Source organism: Myotis davidii, unplaced genomic scaffold, assembly GCF_000327345.1.
Source record: "Myotis davidii unplaced genomic scaffold, ASM32734v1 scaffold905, whole genome shotgun sequence".
NCBI lineage: Eukaryota > Metazoa > Chordata > Mammalia > Chiroptera > Vespertilionidae > Myotis > Myotis davidii.
Genome location: NW_006295819.1, coordinates 275148 through 299806, shown reverse-complemented (window position 1 = coordinate 299806; position 24659 = coordinate 275148). Strand labels below are relative to the sequence as shown.

Sequence of the window (24659 nt, the reverse complement as noted above, 5' to 3'; positions counted from 1 at the left end):
AGACTTGGTAGATTTTTGAGCTAGTTTCCTCAAAAGGCTTAAGAGGATGATCACAGAGGTTATGATTAGCAGAGATGGAGAGGATTTATGAAAACAGAAAAAAAATTATATAGGAGCCTAGAATTCTTACTTTGGACATTCGCCATTATTTTGATAAAATATAATTTGAGGAGGAAAGCAATTGTTATAAATCTACGTACTTTACTTAGGGCCAGAGCTTACTCACTTAGATTGTGTATGAAATGAGATTACTCATTTAATAAGTATGGTTATTTATTTTTTCATTTTGTCCAGACAAAGTGGAGCTCAGAAGATAGCAATTAGCAATTAGATAGGTCAGCAATTAAGCTCTGGAGAAATAAACAGTTCTGAGAGTACTAGGCAGGTCTAAGGTCGAAAGGCCTAGGGGGCTTCACAGAGAAGGAGGGAGACTAACCAGGTAGAATGGGTCTGAGCAGGCAGAACGGGAGCACTGAGTGTGTGGGCAGCAGAGACCGGAGAGCATGAGAGAGCATCAATGGTTTCTCTCCATCTGCTCTGCATCCTGCCTAGATGTGGGCTTGCCCTCACTGACCAGTTACCAGAAGGAAGCCAATGGAAGGGGAATCCAAGCTGAAATGAACTCAAATGGACCACTCATTTAAATTACCCTCCTGTGCCCAAACATGGATTAATTAAATGGTTACTTGTATAGGCAACAAATATTCCACAAGTTCCTTCTTTGGACACACATCCATACTAACCACAGGAAGTGTAGCCTGTATCTCCATCTGTAGTCCCTTATGCCCGAGGCCAGTGGATATACAGTGTCAAGATGGTCATAATTTTACAATGAACTAAAACAAAAAATACAGGTGCTAACTTCCCTAGGATCCTCAGCCAAAGAAAATTTTTCCTGCCATTTCACAGGAAAATATCTGCAGCTTTCTAATTACCTACTCCTTTCTCTTTCTGGGTCATATATTTTATTTTACTTAATTTGCCTATTTGTTCCTTTTGAACAGGATTATTGCTTATTTCAGTTTTGTATTACCCAGAGTGAGTATATATGTATTTACAAGTATATAGATAAAACATATGCAAAATAATTAATATATTCAATACACGGGGAAGCATATTCAAGCAACATTAAAATTGAGAGCTTTGAAGGTGAATGACAGTTATTTTCTTTTTTATTTTATAGCCACTTTTAAGATCATATACAAGGAAAATATATAACATACACCATAAAAGTTATTAAAAAAACATAAAGTAACACATTGAAATAGCAAGTGTATATTTCAATTATTAAATAAGACTATATACATGAAGTTATTTTTTAAATTATTGTTTTAGCTTGAAGAGGCAATAGAAAGTTACAAATATGTATTCAGTTCCAAAATAAAGCTATAAAGAAAATAAATTTTTCTCTAAGCTCTGCCCTGGATTCGTGTCAAGATGGTCATAATTTTAGAATGTTGAGAAGAAAAGATCTACATACAATTATCTTTAAAAAAAAACCCAAAACTACAATTCTACCCATTATCCGAAAGAGTCAAGAAAAGTATGGATTCTGAGAAACATTTGTCTCCATAGTTTTTCTAAAGAATGCATTTAATTTGCAGAGATGATCAAAAGTTCAGAGTTGGGTTACTTAAACTATCATTTCATTAAGTGATATTGATTGCAGCTAGAAAAATGTTTGTTTTGAGATAAAAATAAACAAAAAAGTACTTGGATTTAAGACAGCACTAAACAGGATGTGGATCAAACAACCAGACATCTATGTGACCATGTCATTGCTCCCAGTTCCAGTAGAATCCAATTTGAAATGCCAAGCCTTTAATGGTCTATTTCATATTTACACAGTGCTAAGACCACATGCTTTGTTCTCCCCAGCGTGTGCTGGGGAAGTGAGGGAAGCAAGGGCAGTAAAAGAAGCAGGCTAGCTTTAAGCCATGTCAGGACTCAAAGAATCTCACCAGCGCACAGCCTAGAAGGGAGCTGCTGGAATTGCTGCTGTGGCCCAGCTCAAGGATTTCCTACTTCATCTAAGTTTCCAAGAGGACTTTCTAAGGTGGCTTCACAGGCATCATGACTCATCTTTCCTGTTCATATGTTGGCTACAAAAGAATTGGGACACTCGCTTCTCTTGAGCTCCATTTACTAGCCCTGGGATGATGATGATGAAAAGTTGTCTTTAATCATTTCAGCTACTAAAATAGTACCCTCATCACTTAAAACAAAGACAACTGAAATACTGGTTTTGTATTGAGATGCTGTTATGAAGGGATGAAATCACTATGTAGTATTTGATAGCTCTGACAGACATAAGTTTAATTTTGTAACAGGGCCTAATCCTCTCTCACCCTGGACTTGGCTGCAAAGAGAATATTCAGAAGATGTTCTTTCTCAGAGGCTGTATTTTCAATTGACCCATACTTGAATATGTTTTAAAAATCTAAACTTTTCTATGAAGCCCATGTACTTCTTTTTCTTTTTTTTCCTCCATGTATGTATAACAACCCTAAAATCCCTACCTGCTTGTAACGTAAGTTGACTGTTAGCATTAGATTTCTATTTCAAATGGAAGTGTACTATGCTTCTTATTTTACACAGTTAAAACAAATATCAGATGTAAATCTTTGAATTACATGTTAAAAAGACATGTTACCTACATGTTATACTATTTTGAATATATTTGAAAATTTAATTTTTTCTTAATTACTGTTGGTTGTCTCTCTCTCTCTTTCTCTCTCTCTCTTCCTATCCCGAAAACATTTAATAGTTTATCTTAAAATGTTATATGCATTAGAAGTAGTAGAAAAACACATGTATACTAAAACAGACTTTAACAAGGAAGATTTACCTACAATTATGTAGTTAAGTAAGTTAATTTCAAGTAAGTTATTCTCCAATATAGTTAACTAGATTAATTTCAATTGATGGTACTGTACATTGTTGAGACATATGCCTATTAAGAAATAAAATCAAATAACTTGGTTTAAGAAGTTCTGTTATGTTTTATCAAATAATTGAATTGATACCCCACCCCTGGGAACTGACCTTCAGGCCACTTCACAATGGACATTCCCTTTTGCTTAGACCACATTCCATTTGCTAAGACCACATTCCACTTGCAAAGACCATTATCTCTCCCCTCTGGACCTTTCCAGGATTCGGACCAGAACAGGGAATTCTCCACCCAGAAAAAGCCCACCTAGAGTCCCTTAAAAACTTCTGACTCCCAATTTTGGGTGCTGGCACCATTTTGGGGGCTCAGCCCACCTGGTATGCAGATGACCTAATAAATTTATAAGCCCTTACCACTTTGGCCTTATGCGTTCCTCCTTCGGCGACTCCAGCACTAACAATATCTATTCAGCGTAAAAGCATATTCCTGCTTTGAAAAATGTTTAGTAAATACCAGTACTGAAATTTATTCTAAATGGACTTAGTACTCTTGTAAGTTTTTAACTAAACCACACTAAGTTCAACCAGACTCTAGAGGACAATAATGTAGCCAAGTTCAGTTTGGTTGGTTTTATAATTCTATTCACAATTCTCCAGTCCATATTCAATTGTAATTACATTGGAGAATTTTATCTCTACAATTTGAAAAAAGAATCATGTCCATTGATAGATGAATGGATAAAAAGTAGATTTGGAGTGGTGAGTACAGGAAACAGAGTTTATTCACTATTGTAATAATCATAACAATAATGTCTTTGTCCATAGGAACAACAGTAAACATACTTATGCCCACTCCTTATATACAATGGAATATTAAGCAGCAATAAACAAGAATGGAATGGCCAGGCTGGTGTGGCTCAGTGGTTGAGTATCAACATATACACCAGGAGATCACAATTCATTTCCTGGTCAGGGCATATGCCTGGGTTGTGGGCTCAATCCCCAGTGTGGAGCACGCAGGAGTCAGCCAATCAATGATTCTCTCTCATCATTGATGTTTCTATCTCTCTCACTCCCTTCCTCTCTGAAATCAATAACAATTTTTTTAAACAAAATAATGGAATCTTACCATTTATGACACATTAATGGATTTAGAGGGTATTATGCTACGTGAAATGTGAGGCAGAGGAAGATAAATACTATATAGTTTCACACATGTGTGGAATGTAAAGCAAAACAAAACAAAAGCAGACTCATAAAAACAGAGACCAAAGTGACAGTTACCAGAGGAAGTGGTTGGGGGAATGGGTGAAAAAAGTGAAGGGGAATGTAGTTAATATTATTGCATAAATTTACATAGTGACAGATGATTACTAGGATAGTAGGGTGGTCACTTGTAAGGTCTAAAAATGTCAAATCACTATTGTATACCTGAAACTAACAAGACTAATATAAGATTGTGTAACAACTATTCCTTAAAAAAATAAATTTACAAAGTCAGGTAATATTAGCATTCACCAAAAAAAAAAAAAATAAAAATGATGAATAGGATTGACTACAAATCACTTAAATGTTTTATATTAGTAAAATAAAAGGATAACATTTCATCAATGGAAACACTTTGCTAGTCATAGCAACTAAGTCTGTCTTCCTCAAAGTTATCAACATTAATAAAACTCACAGCAATGTTGCCCTGGCTGGTGCAGCTCCGTTGGTTGGAGCATTGTCCCTTACACTGAAAGGTGGCTGGTTCGGGTTTGATCCCCAGTCAAGGGACATACAGAAGCAACCAATCAATGTCTGCCCCTTTCCCTCTCAAAAATTAAAAAAAATTTTTTTTAAAAAATCTCTATAAAAAAACACTAACAGCAATATTAACAAAAGTTCCCTTTAAATAAAATTTCAAAAAATAAGGTGCCTTGCCTATAACTTAAGTTTAAGAGGCAACGACCAACAAAAAAACAGGTATCATTCTTTTATATATATTGGCCATCAACACAAATGAAAGTCTACATCACTTCAATACAAACAATACAATATGTACTACAATGTAAGGTCATGGAATCTTATGGTCTAATTTTCTCCAAGTTATTCAAGGGGCAATCTCTTTTACCAAACTCAGATAACATCAGGGGTTCCACAAGATGGGACTGTGTAAAGTGCTCCTATTAAAATTACACTTTAGTTTTAGAAATAACAGATGAATATACATGTGACTTTTCCAAAGTAAAATTGACTGAGTAGCAAATAAGTTTGAATTTACCACCATCTACTCTATTTGAAAAATGGCAAGAAGCCAGATAACATCCTTGCTACTAAGAAAGGCAATGATTTTCCCACCTGCCATCTGCTCACAGGTCCTGGATCCACAATGTCTGGTCTCCCCTGCTCAGCTCCTGCTTCCTGATCTGGCCCTTTTGGCTAATAAGAGGCCACATTTATGGAATACTTGCTCAGTGTTTAGTGCTCATCAAAGACCTATTGGCAGCTCCTGTTAGGATGCTCACTTTTAGAGATGACAAACTGAGGCTTAGATAAGTTAACTTGCTATGGAACAAAATACTAAGTGGCAAAGCAAGGACTTGAACCTATGGCTCTCCTGCCTCAGAATGTTATCCTTAACTCATGGCCTCCCGGGTAATTAATTACGATTATTCTTTCATTGTTTGGTACAGTCTTAAATTATATCAGAAATCCTTTGCACTTTTTTTTGGGGTGGGGGGTTACATTTATGTAGCTTTGTGGAAACAAAAGCTTAGCTGACTGAACCCTTTATTTATTTATTTATTTCATTTTTGTTAATCTTCACCTGAGGGTATTTTTCCATTGATTTTTAGAGGGAATGGAAGAGGGGGAGACGGAGAGAGAAAAAAAATCATCCATGTGAGAGTCACATCAATTGGTTGCCTCCTCCACACATCCTGCCCAGATCTCACCTATGTGCCCTTAGACAGGAATCAAACCTGGGACCTTTCAGTCTGGAAGTTGACGCTCTATCCACTGAGCCAAACAGGCTAGGTTTGAACCCTCTATTTAAAATACCTTCCATGCCACCTGATTCAATACAACACTGTAACCACAAGAACGCTCAGGGACAGGAGGATGTCATGCCAAGAGTCCAGGATCTCTGGAGAGTAAGCACAATTCCAGGTCCAGTGCTCACTGAGCTATTTCCCTGAAGCTAAGGGAGGAGGGGCTCAGTGGCCACGCTCACCTCCATACCTCCCTCTCCTTCCCTCCTTTTCCCTCTTTTCACAGTGGCCACACTAACCTCCATACTTCTCCCTCTCCTTCCCTCCTTTTCCCTCTCTTCACAGGCATAACTTGGTCAGGAAAGAACATTCTAAAAAAAAATCAAGAGGAAAAGTAATGTCCGTTTCACCTGTTATTCACACCGAGAGCAGAAGGAACCTTTTTACCTTAATTGTTGGGCTGAACTTGGTTGCGTCAGTTTGTTTCCCTGCTGGGCCACAAACTCTGATTGTCTGATTGTCGGAAAGCCAGCGCTCACTCACCTGTCCTGGAGGTCCAGGTCCGTGCCAAGTGTGGGAGGAGGGGTGCACAGGCTCACCTGCACACCGCTGGGTTCTGCTCCCGGCAGTCCTACACACACACACACACTCACTCACACAAGGTCATCAACTCCAGAATCTGGTAGTTAATTATTACTTCCTTTCACCACCGCAGGGAAATGTCAGAAACCTGAGCCACTCCCTGTGCCTCAGTGCATGTTGGGAGTGTTTACTTTCTTTCTTAGGATCAGCTGATAGACACACTCCTTTGCTCCCTGTCACACATTTTGAGGAGAAGTGAACTGACACCCTGATTAACACTTTAACCACTGAGTTTGATTGATTCTACTCTATTTTCTAGTCTATCCAGATTATAGAGAAATAGTCCATGTAAGAAATGACACCAACTAAGACTTAATGTCATTATTTCTTTTCTTTTTGAGAGAAGAAAAGGGAGGGGAAGAGAGAGAGAGAGAGAGAGAGAGAGATCACCTTCCCTACATGCTCTTACCGGAAATCGAACCCACAACCTTGGTATGTTCCCTGACTGGGAATCAAACCCTCAAATGTTTTGGTGTACTGGACATGAGCCACCTAGCCAGGGCCATTTGTGTCTTTGTTTTTAATGTTCTCTTTCAATTAGAAATTTTAATATTTCTCTATCTCTCTCCTATTTTTTCCACCTTCTTTACCCACCAGCACCTTTTCACTCAAAGCAGTGTTTCCCACACCCGAGGGTGCAGCAATGTAAATTGCTAAACTCCAATAGGATGGCAGCACTTGTGAGACTGATCTAGTAGGTCTGGGGTGGGCTGTAGGCACCTGTATTTCTTTCTTTTTTTAATATATTTTATTGATTTTTTACAGAGAGGAAGGGAGAGAGATAGAGAGTCGGAAACATCGATGAGAGAGAAACATCGATCAGCTGCCTCCTGCACACCTCCCACTGGGGATGTGCCCGCAACCCAGGTACATACCCTTGACTGGAATCGACCCCGACACCCTTCATTCCGCAGGCCGACGCTCTATCCACTGAGCCAAACCAGTTATGGCAACACCTGTATTTCTTTATAAGTGCCTCAGAAGAATCAGGTAGTCATCAAAGTTTGAAAACTACTGTAAGAAAGTATAAAAGAGGAAATTAATAATAACTTAGCCCCTACCTATTGAATTGGATTTGGGGATTTTGCTTTTCCTTGGTACCTCCAGTTTTAGGAAGGCCACCAAAGTCTAGTTAACTAGACTAATTGTGGTGATCATTTCAAAACATATACAAATATTAAATCATTATGTTGTACACCTGAAGTTAATATAATATGCCAACTAAACCTCAATTTTAAAAAGAAGCTACCTCTTTGAAAACTACCAAAATGCCAAAGCTTTAAAAAAAAATTAATAAGATCAGTCCAAAGAAAGGGGTAAGCACCAAAACTTAGAGCCCCTTAGATGACAGATGCTATGGGAATACAAAGTGCTTTTACCACACAAGTATTTTTTGGTATCATCGATGTTTTATCTGTTTCCTATGTAAAGCAACTTTAATAATATTTTCAAAAGTTGTTTTTCAAGTATAATCCTTAGAGCTTCCCAAAGGAATTAAATATTATTCCAGCAATGAGTTTAGTAAGCAGAGTTGATATCTCATGTCCTGAATGTTCAAGTGTTGAATTCACAGATTGATCATCACTCAAGATTTTCAGGTCACATGTTTGATTGATCACAGTATTTCAAAAAGTCAGCCAGTTTAGGTAGTTAACTTATGGTATGCAGAGGTCAGAAGCAACCGGATTTATCATTCTTTAGACGATTTTATTAGAATGAGGCAAATGGATTTTTTGGGCCACAATCAAAACTTATACCACCTCATTTATGAGGACAGTGTGACTTGGTATTACTTGTGGGTATTAGTATGTTGGCATGTTGGCACCACAAACCCTGCTGTTATGGGCTGACCTTTTAATGAGGACTAACAGGACCTGCAGTGTCAATAGCTCCCAGGTCTGGGACGTCTTTGTTTAATCCATGCTCCAGCCCCAAAGTCCCCACTCTGTGGGCATCATTCCTTTAGTATCAGTATCAAGGCAAATGTTTTTGCATTTTTTATGTGCGAGCATCCTGGAAACCTTTATTATGATTACTAATTTGCAACTGGTTTCCTTCCGTTAGAGGCTCAGTGACTCTTTTTGTTTTTGAGTACTTACCCTTTTGTATATGTAATGTTTGTTTTGTATTATCAAAATACATAATCACACATATGTGGTGTGAAAATTTTGGAAAACACAGAAATGTAGAAAAAGATCACTTAAAATTCCATCTCTTAAATGTAGTTACTATAAACAATTTGGTGAATGTCTTTATCGACATAGTTCCTCTACGGGTATTTACCAAAATGCTACTACATTTGGCTTATTGTTTTATAACCTGTTTTTTTATCACATAAAACATCTTATGAACAATTTGCCATATGTCAGCCAGTGTTTTTTCCGCCCCCCTGCAATGTGATTTTAGCTAGTTACACTATATTATACCATATGGATATACATTATTTATTTAATCAGTTCCCTATTGTGGAAATTTATGTTACTATAAATAGTAGTAAATGTTTATACATTTACACTGCAGTAAATGTTTATATACAACTTCACACAACCGTGATAATGTCCATTAGCTACATTTCAAAAAATAAAGTTGCCGGGTGAAAGGGAATGACCTTTTAAAAGAATTTCTCTTAAAAAAAAAAGTGTCAATTTTATAGTCTTAGGGTGACTACTGAATTATTATTATTTGTTTAAATACTTATCAATTTGAAAGCTTAAAAAATCATATTCTATTTTAAATATGTATATTATTGAATACCTGTAAGATTGAACTCTTTCTTTAGACTTATCCTGTATTTTTGGTTTCTTGTTTATTGTATTCTTTGTCATCTTTTCTTACTGATTTATAAGATCTCTTTATATATTAAACACATCAACTCTTCATCATATATGCTGTGATTATATTTTTCAGTATTGCCTGTTAGTTTTGTTGGTATATCTTTTCACATACAAATTTTTAAAATTTAAATAATTAATCCATTACTATTTTTCTTTATTGCTTACATCTTAGTGTTTAAAAAGCTTTCCCATTTTTAATGCATATATATATATACATATATATATATATGTACATTTTCTTTTTCCTTCTGATTTATTTGACTATTATTCATTTATTAAATTTGACATTTCAACCTATCTGGACTTGATGTTGTTAAAAACAGGAATATTTAAATCTAACTTAATTTTTCTAAATAATTAGTGTATTAACCAAGTAGCATTTTAAAAATAATTACAGATCATAAACTCCACAAGGCAAATACTGGTGCTCTTGTCTATTTTATCCCCACAGCTCAGTACAGTGACTGGCAGGCCCATGGTTGCTCGGACCAAATGTTGAAGAGTCACTCTTGATTCCTTTCACTCCCTCCCTCCATTCCCCGCAAGTTCTGATGTTTTCTTAGTCTCTGCATCTCCACTACCACCCAGATTAGGAAGCATCACTTCTTGCTCAGATATTTCAGATGGCCTCCTTATGGGTCTCTGCCTCCACTCTTGTCTGCTACAGTCCATTCTTCACCTATAGCCAGTGTAATCTCCACAAACAAAAATCAGGCCATAATGCCATCTCTGATTTCCTTTGCTGAAAACCTGACTGCTGGTTGGACACACTCTCACCCCCACTGCATCGGGATAAAAATCTGAATCTGAGCTCCTTGCCATGGCCTCCAAAGTCCATGTGCCCTTGTCCTTGCCTACCGCTTTGACCTTCCTGCCTGACTCTATACTTGCTGCCCTGCATTGAATTTTATTCCTGGAACAGACCAAGCTGGTTGCTGCTTCACTTGGTGTTGCCTCTGCTAAGAAAGTTCTGCTCTTGTCACACCTGATTTCTTTACATTTTTCTCTTTTTTTGTGTGTTTTTTTTCCCCCAGATATTTTCTCCTCAGAGAGGCCTTCTATGACTGATCCAAATAAGGTCTCCAATCTTTATCACAGTCTCCTATTTTATTGTACTAATGACAACTATCACTATCTAAATTTATTTTACAGTTTTGTTTATTGTTGAATGTATATTTGTTGTTTTGGACCATCTATTTATTAGGATGATCCTCTCATTAAAACATAACAGAAGAAGGACCTTCAGTTCTCTGTTCTCTACTCTGTCCTCAGGGCCTAGAACAATGGTAGGCCATGTAGGAAGCTCAAGAAACATCGATTCATGAACAAATAATGGTGACTTAATAAATGTATGTTGAGTAAGTAAATACAAATTACCCTTTTTTCCTGAATTGAAAGAACACTTTTATTAAGTACTATGTACAAACTTTCCTTGAATTTTCCAGCCGTGTAATGCCATACATAGCTGCTCACTATAGAATAATGAGGATTTAGTTTATATTTAGTATTTTCAAGTCACAATTGTCATTAGCAATTTCTCTTAGGCCAGCAGTGAATATGACTTCATGTCTGAGGGAGAAAGGCTCCTAAAAATAGATATTTCTTTTAGGGCACGGAAGTGAGTGCTGGATTGACTGCCAGTAATGACTCTGATTTGCTGATGCCTCCCTATATCTCTTGGGAGGACTTTCCTACACTGGCTTGGGCTTGGCCATGTGACTTGCTTTGGTCAATGGGTCAATATCAAATGATATAAGTGGAGGCTTGAAAATCAGTTGTGCACTGGGACCTACCACTCGCTGTACTGACAAGCCTGAGCGAGCCAGTGGGATGATGGATGATGAGACCTTGGCCCAGTTGTCCCATTACGCCAGCTAACACCCAATAGCAGAGCCACTAAGCTAACGGCAGTGACTGAAGACCCATAAGTAAGTTCAACTGAGCACAGCAGAACTGCCCAGCTGAGCCCTGCCTAAGGCGCCATCAATGGTTGTGTTAAGCCACTAAATTTTGTTGTTTATGTTTCAGAGTATAGGCTAACTAATACATCAGGAGGGTTTGTTTTTTTTCCACTCACACACAGATGTGTGTGTGTGCACACACAAAGGTGCATACACACCAATATATTGTTAATTTGGGAAAAAGAAAAATACTTGTATCACAATGTGCTCCTACCATAATTCTGCTGTAGGGATATAATGACCATGAAAATGGAACAGAAAAACAGTGGGAGGAAAAGATGTGAGTTATCTTGAGATTGGGTAATTTCCACAGACCATTACATCATTCCTGAAAAATATGTAGAGATGATTGTAACTTGAAGAAAATAAGTGGGAAAAAGAAGTTGCCTGATTCTAACGTTATGTGTGACCCAGTTGCCATGGACCACTCATATTGAGGCAGGACAAGTGGAATTAGGGAAACTGGGACAAACAGCTGAACAAACTCACAGAGCAGGTTACAGCAGACACAGAAGGTCACCTTCTTGGAGATAACATCTAGGCCTCAGTTGTATTTCAGTTCCAGACCCAGAGAAGCAGCAAAACCAAGTGGGCAACACCAGGACCAGCTGCAATGACTAATCACCCTCTGCCCTGACACTGACCAAACAGTGGAGACCATGACCCAGAAGGAATACACCTAAAAACTGATGACTATTCTGCTGAAACTCACTCCTGAGACCTCCCCCAAGATTCCCACTTGCAAAAGCGAGATAAAGCTTCAAGACAAAGGACCCAATGCATACTCTCCCTCTGGGGAGCAGCCCTGCCATTCTCTTCCTCCTCCTCTTCCCCCACCCCTTCCCCCCACAGCTCCTAAACTCTAAAGGGCTCCAGGAGGCTTGCAACCAGGGGAGCAATGGGCAGCGGCAGCTCCTCCCAGGCCAACCTCTGAATCTGTTTTCAAGGACCCCTTTTCTCTGACTTCCCAGAGAGCTAAGGCAGCCCAGCCTAGGCTCTCCTGTTGCTTCTTTTAGCTAAGCCCTTCCATGTTTTACTGTCCCCAGCTTTACTAAATGTTCCCTCACAATCACTTGGACTCATGCTGTGAAATTTTCCCTGCACCAAGTCAAGAACCCACACACTACCGGCCTGTTCCAGTAGTGTGTTCCAGTTTCTGGTAACAATATCAGTTTGTTTCATGGGCTTATTCCTCATTTCATATCCAAGGCTATCCTTGGAACCTAGGCTATTCTCTAAGTGAACTGAAAAAGAAAGTAGAGTAGCTCCTAACACTGAGGGGATTCCCAATAAAAATCCTAACTGGAGATTGCCTTAATAAGGAAGCCAGACATTCACAACATGATAAATTACTTTTCCAATATGCAAAGTTCAAAATAAATATAGTTTACAAAAAATATAGTTTTGCCAGAGAGACCTTAATAATTTACAGCAATTATAACATTAATTCTCTGGGGAAAAGTCTCAAAATTTATCTTGAGCTTGTGAAATAAACTGTCATTTCCTGTTTAAATTAAGGAACATGTAATTGCTTTCCTTTAAAAATCAGGACTTTAGAACTTTAGTTTATTTTTATTTTTTTAAATTCTTTTTTGAGAAAAATAAGATAAGGGATGAGAAATTTCCTTTTAAAATTCCCCCAAAACTTTAACTGAAGTGATGCTGTTACTGATGTACAGGTCATTAAAAAAACGTTTGCTTAGTTTTTTAAAAGCCTCACCCTCCTTGGTTATTGTATATTCTGCATTTATATGGACTTTTGAATCAGGCTATGATTTACCCTAATGATGGAGAAAAATGCCACACAGCTGCTTTTATAACTTGAACTATGAAAAATAGTTATATTAATTGAGAAGTGACAAAAATAATTTCCATGTCTAATCTTCAGTATGGGCTGTTTTTCAATAGTGTAATGGCCAGAGGAAATAAGTCAGCTTAGTTCCTGAAAATTTACTGGAATGTGACTGAAATCTGGGTGGGGACATCGCTCATTCCATTGATCACAGGGTTGATTCTGCTACGCTGGCTGGCTGTGCTCATGTCCCTCTTCCCTCACCAGCTCCATGTCCATCCTGCCCAGAGCTGCTTGCTCCCCTCTGTCAAAGAGGACCACCTTCCCAGGCAGGGGAGGATTTTTCTTCGGTCAGGGATATAGGAGTAGCTTTTGGGCTCCCCTGCTAAAACCAAACAAGCTCTCAAGGTCCATTTGTAGGAGGACACAGGATAGTCAACTTCCAAGGCTCCATCACACTTAAATGAGGTGCTGCCTGTGGCAATCTGCCTTTCTTTTAAAAAAATTACTGTGTGCCAGGCAGGTACAGAGATGGTCATACAAAGACCAATAAGACAACCTCTGCCCTTCAAGAGCTAACAGTCTTCAACGTGAAGATGGATTCCATTCGTCTTCTCTGCCACAGGAAAGAAGAGATTTAAAATCACATACACTTTCAAAATTCAGTGACAAAGAAACACAGGATATAATGATGTTTGGATGGAGTTTTAAGAGGTAAGGAAATATAAGGGTTCTTAAACAGATATACCCTTTACGAGTGCAGAATCATTTTCAAATATATGAAATGACCAGTAATCATTCTCCCACCCTAAATGTTACTGCTTTTTAAAAACTAGTAATTGTGTACAAAACATAAAGAAATTCAATAGGCTTGGCTGGTGTGCTCAATGGTTGAATGTTGACCTGTGAATCAGGTCATGGTTCGATTCCCAGTCAGGGCACATGTTTGGGTTGTAGACTTGGTCCCCAGTAGGGGCATGCAGGATGCAGCCGATCAATGAGTCTTTCTCATCAATGATGTTTCTATCTCTCTCTCCCTCCCCCCTTCCTCTCTGAAATGAATTAAAAAATATTTTTTAAAAAGAAATTCAATGGAATGTGACAGTGATTGCTGTTTTTCAAAATATGACACTTAATCAATTTGATTTGTATTCCATTCTGTTTCTCTGTTCCCTTTTCCCCAACATGCACACTTCTTAATATAATGGAAGACATCTCTTAAAGTTTTTGGGGAAAAATGAGTAAGATAACAGTATAGCAATAACAACAATAATAATGTATTGTATGAAAATTTACTTCTACATGACAATAGTTTGTAAGCAATTAAAGTCAATGTACTTTAACAATATCAGCAGTTGAATGTTATGGAATATCAAATTGTCACCTGGACATTCTTTGGGGATGTATTGTAATGGTGATCATATTTTTTTAATATATTTTATTGATTTTTTACAGAGAGGAAGGGAGAGAGATAGTTAGAAATATCGATGAGAGAGAAACATCGATCAGCTGCCTCCTGCACATCCCCCACTGGGGATGTGCCCGCAACCCAGGCACATGCCCTTGACCGGAATCGAACCCCGGACCCCCCAGTCCGCAAGCCGACGCTCTATCCACTGAGCCAAACCAGTTTCGGCGGTGATCATATTTTTTAAAAAAATTGCAATATTTGGTCTGATTCCTGGACAGAATACATGAAATTAGAATTTACTAAGAAATCATGGACAAATGACTGTTAAACAAATAACACAATCTTTATTAATGCAGACCTTATATGGTAAGTTCTATACTTGTCCCCTATGTTTGCTCTATCACTCAAGGACCATATGATTGACAGCTCCCATCATTTCACATTTATTCCAACCATCCTGCTACTTGTAGCACACATTTGGCTCAGTAGTCATGCTTGGGGGTAAGAAAATGGTTTTTTATCTTTTCATTTAAAAGGTCTCATATTTAATGGCAGACTTTTAAAATGTTATAAATTGTCAACTATTGTTTTTCTTAGAAGGCTCCACAATTGCTTTCCATCCCCCCCTTAATAAATACAACTACATATGGGTCATACATTCTAAGTATAGGTGCTATTATAAGGTCAGAAAATAGCATATAGCTGAGCTTATGTTGCTTACAACCACAACATGTAACTCCTGGAGCAAACTCTGTTTGCATCAAAGGATCCTTCGAGGGGTCAATTTTTGTGATGTCTCATAGATCACAGTATATTGACAGAACTAGGTTTAACACTTGAGTAATGCAATTATATGTCTTCAGGGTTATATACTCATTAGTTAGAATAAAACGCTAATCTGGAATAAATGTTAGACTATCTGAACCATTCTCATTAAGCTATGTATTTTTTCTAATTTCTACAGATAGTCTTTGCTTTTGACATCTAATATTCTGCACTTTTGCTGCTTTTATTTTCTTGTTGGTCCAACAATCCCAAGAATCTAGAGTTTTTAGCAAATTTCTTCTGCTCTATGGCCTAGTTTTTCTGTTTAAATAAATTCAATTGAGGCATCATTTACATAATACAATGTACAGTTTTGAGCTTTGACGCAAGTGTACATCCTGTAACTACCACTGCAATCAAGGTGGAGAATATTCCCATCACCCGCATTGTTCCTCAGGTCACGATGTACGTAATCCCTCATCCCTACCCACAGGAAGCTACTTATCTGTTTCTTATCACAGCTATTTTGTTTGTCTTGAAACTGCAGCTGTATAGTAATCACGGCGATCTTACTTAGTTCATATATTTACTTGAAATCGCTGGGGGTTCTGATGGAGGTTTATCCTTTTCTTTAGCAAGTGTTTATTGATCCTCTATCATGTATCAGCCATTTCCCACCAATCCCCTTGTCTTTGCTTGTGATGAATAAAAATGGAGAAAATTTTATAACTGTATTTCATAGGTAAACTTTATATTGCTTGCCAATATGCAATATGGAAGTTAAGGAAAAGAAATATTATGAATTTCCAGGTTGGACAATTCATTTTGTATTGAGTGTTGACTTTTATTGAGCATAACTGATATACACTGAGTGGCCAGGTTATTATGACCACCCCATCAGTACTTGGTTGGGCCACCTTCTGCCTTCAATATTGTGGCGATTCTTCTTGGCATTGACTCCACGAGATGTTGAAAGGTGATGCGAGGAATCTGACACCGTGCCTGATGAATAGCCTGTCCAGTTCTGTGAGATTTGATGGTTGTGGAACCAGCTGCCTGATGGCTCTTTTAACTTGGTCCCACAAATGCTCAATTGGATTGAGATCTGGTGATTGTGGGGGCCACCTAAGCAAGGTAAAGTCTCCCTCATGTTCTTGAAACCATTCCTGCAAAATACAAGCACCGTGGCATGGCACATTGTCTTGTTGGAAGAAGCCATCTTAATTGGGATACACCATCAACATGATAGGATGAACTTGACCAACAATGATACTTAGGTATGTTGTGCTGTTCAGACATTTATAATGGCCTGGCCCTCTAGTCACTTCAGCGTGAAATTATAGCTAATTTGCCTACAAACGTCAGGTGGTCATAATAATCTGGCCACTCAGGGTATAATAAACTGTAGACATTTAAAGCATACAATTTAACAAGCTTTGACATGTGTACACACCACGAAATCATTATCACACTCAAGATAATGACCACACCTATCACTGTTGGAAGTATCCTCACGATCCTGCCCCCCCCCATTCTGTCCATATAAAAATACTAATGATTCCACATCTTCACCATCACTTCGTATGGTTTGCTTTTTAATTTTAGTCATTCTATTAGGTATTAGTGGTATCTCACTGTGGTTTTAATCTGCATTAGCTTACTGACTAATGATGTTGCGTATGCTTTATGTGCTTTTTAAGTATATTTTTGTGATTATTTGGAAGAAATTTTCCAATACTTTAAGACTTCTCTGATGAGACCAGTGGTGATATTGACAAATGTGATATTTTAACATAAGCTAACGAAATGTCCCAAGTGGAAAGATTTAATTCTTTTTTATGGCCAAGAAATATTCCATTATATATATGAGCATTGCATCTTTATCCAATCATCTATTTATGGGCACTTGGGTTGCTTCCATATCTTAGCTATTGTGAATAATGCTGCAATGAACCTAAGTTTGCAAGTGGATTTCTTTGGCTATATACCCAGAAGTGGAATTACTGGGTCATGTGGCAGCTCTATTTTTTATTCTTGAGGAACCTCCATATTGTTTTGCACAATGGCTACACCAATCTGCATTCCTATCAACAGTGTATGAGGGTCCTCTTTTCTTCACATCCTGGCCAGCATTTGTTGTTTGTTGACTTGTTGATGATAGCAATTCTCATTGTGGTTTTAACTGCACTGATGAAGACGTTTCTTGTATTACATAATGTCAGATCAACCTCTAACATTTTAGTAGTGCCACCCTTTACCACTGACCACTGGCAGACAAATGCAGCCCCTTCAATGCCCAGCAGATCTGCAGTTTAGGGAGAAATGGGGTGTGTGTTTTCTTTTGGTCTTGGACTATGTAGAGGCTTGTCAGTGAGAAAAGGAATGTCAGAAAGGGATGGTTGAAAGGAAGGCGTGAAAGAGTAGAAAAAGTCAATGTTCTTAATATGTTTTTCTCCAGACATGTCCTGAAATGTGGCATTCCGTTCCCGTAATCTGTCATTTTCTACCCAACAGCCAACAGTTCCAACCTCCCAACATGTTCCTGCAAGCAAAGGTCTGAACAAGGAAGCTACTGCAGAAAAATCTCTTTCAGTGGTATCAGCGAAATCTAATTGCAATGTGGATTTCAGTAGTCTTGTCCATTTGTGCCTTTTAAAAGGACCCCAGAAAGAGAGGCCTGTAGCTCAGGAACTGTAGCACCAATAGCCTCACTCTAAATCCTGTCTCTACATCTGATTTCTCTTAGTTTCCCCATCTGTAGGACAAGGATAATAATGAAAATAGTAATATCTACTTTATAGGGTTGTTGTGAGGATTAAATGAGTAAGCACAGGGAATGTGCAAAACCTTTAGAATGGTTCCTGGCACAGAGAGAGCATGAGTGAGTGTTAGCTGTTATTTTAATGCCTGAAACAGTTACTGGTTGTTTCTCTCCCCTTTCCAACATATACACATGCACACCCATACACATATATAAATACACACAGACACACAAAGTTTTTATGATATTGATATTAAAATGCATATAATCTTCTTAGGGTGTTGTATACAATTAAAGGGGCTCTGATTTAAAGCATTTTCAAATACTGTAGCTACTAAGGGCAATAGAAAAAAAGGAAGAATGTTTTAATTTCTATAGCATTTTCCTAGGGACTAGTCTTCCTTCATAAGAGTTAGCGCATGAGGTAGAAAAGAGTGTGGTAGGGTATTTGGGGGGCTTTTCTCCCTCTTCTCAGCTTTATGACCATCAATCCACATCCATCTTAGCAGCTGCCCCATCCCCTGACACTCACTCCAGAAAAATTAAGGCCTGGGGAGAACCCATTGCACCATATTGCACACAGTTTAGCTTCCAGACCAAGGTTTCATGACCACCTTCACTTAAGAAGATTCAACCTTTCCAGGTTGAAACTCAAGATGTGATGTGTTTTCAGGCTTTGAGTGCACAAGAAGGCCTTAGCTAACACAGCAGCCTGTCTCCTCTAAACTCCCCAGCAGCTGTCATCAGACGCCGTGAGTTGGCTTTGTTAATCTTAGGCTCCTATTGGTACAGGTCCCTGGAGCCTGGGCCTTAAAGATTCACATTTCCATTACAGTTTTGCAGCCTGATGGTTCCCTTGCTCCTATCAGTACAGCCTCTCACCTTGAGTCTGGTTTCTTTGCCAGTCTAAGATTGGGGAGCTTGAGGCTGCAGGCACCGTGCTCAGTGATGTTGAAGCTGCAGTTCTGGAGCACACATTGCCAGCTTCTCCTTTCTACACATCGCTGCCTGACTTACCCGTGGCTCCGTACATTGCAGACTTCAACACATTTTGTTTGCTACCACTGAGAGTTCTGTGCTCCTATCTTTCGTTGCTCTAATCATTTGTCTTAGCCCAGAAACCACTGTAAAAGGAGATGTGGACACTCTCATGGGGGTGAAATGTGGCTCAACATGGCATAAGTGTGACCCCATAACTGCAGCACCGGAACTCAGCCCCGCAGGCTCTTTCCTTAGGAATTTCAACCCAGTCCTTTCATGGCCTTCTCCCTGACTCCTGTTTGCAATCAGGTGTAGGCCACACCCCTTCAAATGCTGCCGGTTTCTTTACAGAGGCTGACGTTCAAGCCTGAGGGTTTCACCCTGAGGCTCCAGTAGTCATCTGAAACCTATGCCTGTCAGCAACTCCTGGGCAGCACCGCCCCTAACTGCCATTTCCTTCTCAGTACGGGTAAATCTGTCATTGCAATTGTTCAGGCCAAGAAACATAGAGACAGCCTCAACTTTTCTCTCTTTCTCACCTCATCCAGCCCATGGACAAATCCTATTTGTTGTATCTTCAGAACATTTCTAGGGTGCGCCAATGATTAACTCCCACGTTACCATCTGGCCAGAGGCAACATTGGCTCGCTCACGGGTTTTGGAAAACTTAATAATTGGTTTCTTGCTTCCATGCTGTTCTTCCCACATAGCCTATTTTCAAAGTGGTCCTTCTAGAGCATTTTTTTTAGATTGACTTTCAGATCATGTCATTCGTGATGCTTTAAAAAGCCCGAGTGGCTCCTTATTTCACTCAGACCAAAAGCCGAAGTCCTGACAATGTTCCTCAAGGCTTTGTTCAATCTGGCTCCTTGTTCTACCACTGACCACATTTGCCTGGCCTCCTGGTAATCACTTAGAGTGTGTTTGTTTGAAGTTGCTATTCCCTCTACCTGGCATACATTTTCCTTAGGTGACACATGCCTATGGCTTATCTTGAGTTTATGCTGAATTGTCACCTCTGACCATTCCATTTTTCCTGCTTGATTTTCTCCACAGCATGTATTCACTTTTAGATTTTCTATTGGTGTATTGTTCACCTCCTTTCATTTGGATATAAACTCCATGAGAACAGGGGTTCTCATCTCTTGCTCATTGCTGCAATCTCAGTGGTTTCAGTTGTGCCTGGAATGTAGCCAACACTAAAAATATATTTGTTGGTTGGTTTACAAATGAATGAATCTGCCAATAACTACATTTACTTCAGGCTGCATTATTAAGTGGAAGACACGGTGCTACATTTTATTTCAACGAGTCCTTATAGTATCGGGCCCTCTATTACAGAAGGGGGTGGTTTTGTTTATGATAAAATATTTTGCAAAAACACACAATGAAGCCCTTCTTGATGCCTCAAGACATAAACTTGAGTTCCATTCGCATCCATTCCAATGAACACATGAGGCTGATACCATCCTTTTGGGGAAAACTTTTAGCTTGACAGACAGTGTGCTCTGATAGAAAGATAATTTTAAAAGGACTTTTCCCCCTGGATCTTAACAAAGCTGAGCCCCTTTTCACATTGTTCAGTTGCATGGAATCATAAACAAAATGGCAATATCTTTCCTTTTTCTGCTTCAAAGTGGTATTGTGAGAATGGATAAGAACCTATGTTTATAGAAGTGTTTTTGCTAATTATCTAAGAGTGTGTGAGACTTTCCAAGGGGGTCTTTAGCAAGAAGACCTGTTTTATGCATGAGTAAGCCCAGCCTTGCAGCCACTGCACACCCGGAAGCCACGGGGAATGGGGCGGTGGCCAGTTATCTGGGTGCAGCTGGCCTGGGCCCCGGGGCAAGAGCTTCTCAGTCAGTAAGTCCTCGGTGAAATCTGAGCACTTGCATTTTGAACATGTTGCAGCTTAGGGATCAGTCTTGGGGATAGTATATAGACTGCTGTTTGCTGCTGTTCTTTGCTGGATGCAAACCTCTCCTCCATTTTGGCGGCTGGACCCGGTGCCCAGGTTGGGGCTCTCCAGCTGTCACACCCCAGGCCCCCGCCGATGGCTGAGTGAGAAAGGGACCAGAAGTGATGGATGTAGTAAGCACATCTCCCTGTCCCCCCAGCTGAGCTTTGATTCTGCAACTATGAGGATTGACATTTCTATCTCTCACAAGTGGTGATGACTTGTACCAAAGGATTGATTTGCTTAATTCACTGATTTCTCAAACGAACAAAGGCAGAAAACCGAGGATGGGAGTAGATTAAGTCAGTGGCCCTGAAACTTCAATATACACATAGGACACTTAGTAAAATGCAGCTTCCCCCTACCACCACCATGACCTTGCAGCAATGCTGACATATTAAGTAGATCTAAAGTAGTTCAATAAATAACATCTATAATAATAAAAGAGAAAAATGGTAATTGGCGTACGGTGATACCCTTTTCATTGGCTAACCAGGGCTATATGCAAATTAACTGCCAACTAAGATTGGCAGTTAACTGCCAACAAGATGGCGGTTAATTTGCATATGTAGGCACAATGCAGGGAGACGAAAGGGAAAGCAGGAAGAAGCCCCCCGCCACTGACAGTGACCGGAAACCCAGGGGGGAGCTAAGAGCATGAGCGGAGAATCAGGCGCCTTTGCCGCCCTGGCCAGTGATAGCAGGAAGTAGGGGTGGAGCCAGTGATGGGAGCTGGGCACAGTCGAAGCTGGCAGTCCCAGGAGCTAGGGGTCCCTTGCCTGGGCCTAAAGCGAAGCCCAAGATCACGGGGCCGCTGCAGCTGTGGGTCCCTGCTGCCCGGGCCAGACGCCTCAGCCAGAGGTGTCCTACAGGGGCAGGGGCGGAGCCCGCGTGATCGCTGCGCCCTCCGCTGCCACTGCACGTCCCAGCTGCCCAGGCCGGATGCCTAGGCCAGAGGCATTAGGCCTGGGCAGGGGACCCCCAGACCCCTCCGATTGCTGGCTCTGCCCCTTGCTCAGGCCTGATGCCTCGGCCAGAGGAGTTGGTTCTCATCACCCTCCGAGCACCAATCACCGGATCGGCCTCTTGACCCGGCCTGAGGCCTCCAGCAGAGGTGTCAGGCCTGCGCAGGGGACCCCCAGACCCCTCCGATTGCTGGCTCTGCCCCTTGCCCAGGCCTGAAGCCTGGGCCCGAGGCCTCAGGTCTGGGTGGGGGTCAGAGCCAGTGATTTGGGGGAGATGGGGGTCCCCGGTCCAAGCCTGACACCTCTGGGAGCGGCATCAGGCCTGGGCAAGGGGCTGATCCTGCAATTGGAGGGTGATGGAGGGCAATGCCTGAGGGCACCCAGTATGTGAGAGGGGGCAGGCTAGGCTGAGGGACACTCCCCCCCACCCCCCCCACCCAGTGCACGAATTTCGTGCACCGGGCCCCTAGTTCAATATAATAAAAGCCTAGGTGGTATCACATGCAACATCATCACAAGATGGCCAACACAAGATGGCCAGCAGGGGAGGGCAGTTGTGGGTAATCAGGTTGGCAGGGGAGGGCAGTTAGGGGAGATTGGGCTAGCAGGGGAGCAATTAGTCATCAATAAGCTGGCAGGGGAGTGGTTAGGGGGTGATCAGGCTGGCAGGCAAGCAAGCAGTTAGGAGTCAGCAGTCCAAAATTGTGAGAGGGATATCCTACTGTCAGACATCCCCTAAGTGGTCCCAGATTGGAGAGGGTGCAGGCTGGGCTGAGGGACACCCCACCCCTGTGTATGAATTTCATGCACCAGGCCTCTAGTTTTAAATAAAAACCCAGATGATTTGACAATGGGTAATCAGGGAACCCGTTTGAGAAATATTTGATTTAATAAGTTGCCCACATTCACCCAGATAATAGCATATGTGAACTAGAACCGTATCTAATTCACTGAAGTATGTTCTTGAGTGCCTACTATGTGCAAACAATGTTCTAGACTAGACTCAGAACAAGGCAATGGTTCAAAAGATAGACTGAATCACTTATGCCCTTTCAGCTATAAATGAGCCATATCTTTGTAAATGAGTCTCATACAAAATTCTTGAGGTAAACGACGCTTTATTTGTGCTTCAATTTCAGCCACTGTTATTTATGAAAATGACAATTATGAACATCTTTTACAAAGCATCAATTTAAAACTATAATAGCAAATAGAGAATGTTTTCTATAAGGCAATCCAGTAAAACACCACATAACTCCATATCATACAACACAAGTTAACCTAATTCAATTCAATGCAATACATTTAGTACAATACAGCAAGAAAACAACGTAATACAATACAAAGCAATATCTCACTGCAGCTGCAGTGCAGTAGTTGGCTCCAATCTCATATGAGGTCTTAGGCTGTGGCGCCCTCTCGTGGCAGAATTGAAAAGTTTTCTTGTGGCGGTTACAACTGCCACTTTCAATTGAAGGAACAAAAAAGATCAGGTTCAGCTGTTTTATTATACAGCAGAGGTAATCGATTTAGAGACCCGAGTTTCTACCTGAGCTGGTAATAAAGTAACTGATCGTGCTGTCCACACTACTGATTATTTTCAACATATTCTTTTGATTTGTGATAAATAAATAAGTTGCCCAAGTTCACCCAGACAGTAGTATATATGGAACACAACTGTGTCTAATTCTTGAAGAATAGTAATCAGCATAATTCTCCAGCCAGCAGATAGGAGACTGGAGTGGCAAATACGGGAGTGTTAGAAACCCTATGACAAATTAATATATTATAAATATGAAAATAGAAAATATAACAGAATATAATAGAAATAGAAAAATCTGTATCTTCTAATAAAAAGCTATCTTCTCTCTGGTTGGAGAGCAGCTGCTTCTATGCTGTTTGGAGATAGCAAGGAGAATGTTAATGATAAAAAAAAATCCTTATTTTTCAAAATGTACATGTACAATTATTCATTCAATTCATACTTATTCAGCACCGACTGTGCTTTCATTTGTTCAAATGAAACACATAAACACACAGAGCCAGTTCATTGCATGGTAGGACCCTTTTCCGCCCTCACACACTTACTGAGGATCATGAGAGCTTTTTGGTCCCAGGCACTGTGGTAAGCACCAGTGGAGCTCACAGTCATGGGCTGAGTCTTTCATCTCCTTTGTGGAAAGTGTGTTCTCTGATGGAGCATGAAGATATATGTGATCCAATACCAGTGGATCAAACTCAGGTGATCCAGTTAGGTGCCTCTTGACACTCTCATGCCCAATTTTGATGGTAAATAGACAAGTATAGCAATCTTGGCCTGAGAAAGTCTCAGTGATGAGGGATTTAGGCTCTTTGAGGGCAAGTTCCTGGATCCTGTCACCTGATAGCATCTAAGGCAAGGAGAGGTGCCTGCTGAAGAGAAAGAAAATCTGCAGTGGATTATGGAGGAGGGAGTCAGTATCAGTTGCAATTCCAGGACCACTTGCAATGAAAGAGGTCATACTTCCTCCCACTCACTTCTTCTCCCATGTTTCTCCCAGGAAAAGAGACTCCTAGAATCCTGGAAGAGCTGCTGATCCTTATCTGTATGTGAGGAAGTGGGTGCCAGCAGTGCTGGGGCAGACCACGGGAGACATAAGTCAGTAAACATAAGTTATGGCCCCAGATTCTCCCTCGTTGTCCAGTTTTTGGAGTGTTTTGAGCAGATGGCCTTCAGTTCTGACACT

General features: G+C 40.1%; 1 protein-coding gene across 3 annotated transcripts in view; it reads right to left on the bottom strand.

The window, feature by feature from the left end:
- RASSF6 (Ras association domain family member 6) overlaps positions 1-6532 on the bottom strand; it is a 53325-nt gene extending 46793 nt beyond the window's left edge. For 2 of the 3 annotated variants that reach the window (XM_006770650.2, XM_015568413.1), the window contains exon 1: positions 6408-6532. The gene's annotated coding sequence lies outside the window, so the exon portion shown is untranslated. Of the gene's footprint in view, positions 1-6311; positions 6387-6407 lie in introns of those variants that run through there. The other variant, XM_006770651.2, reaches the window with a different exon arrangement.
- Positions 6533-24659: the final 18127 nt, after the last annotated feature.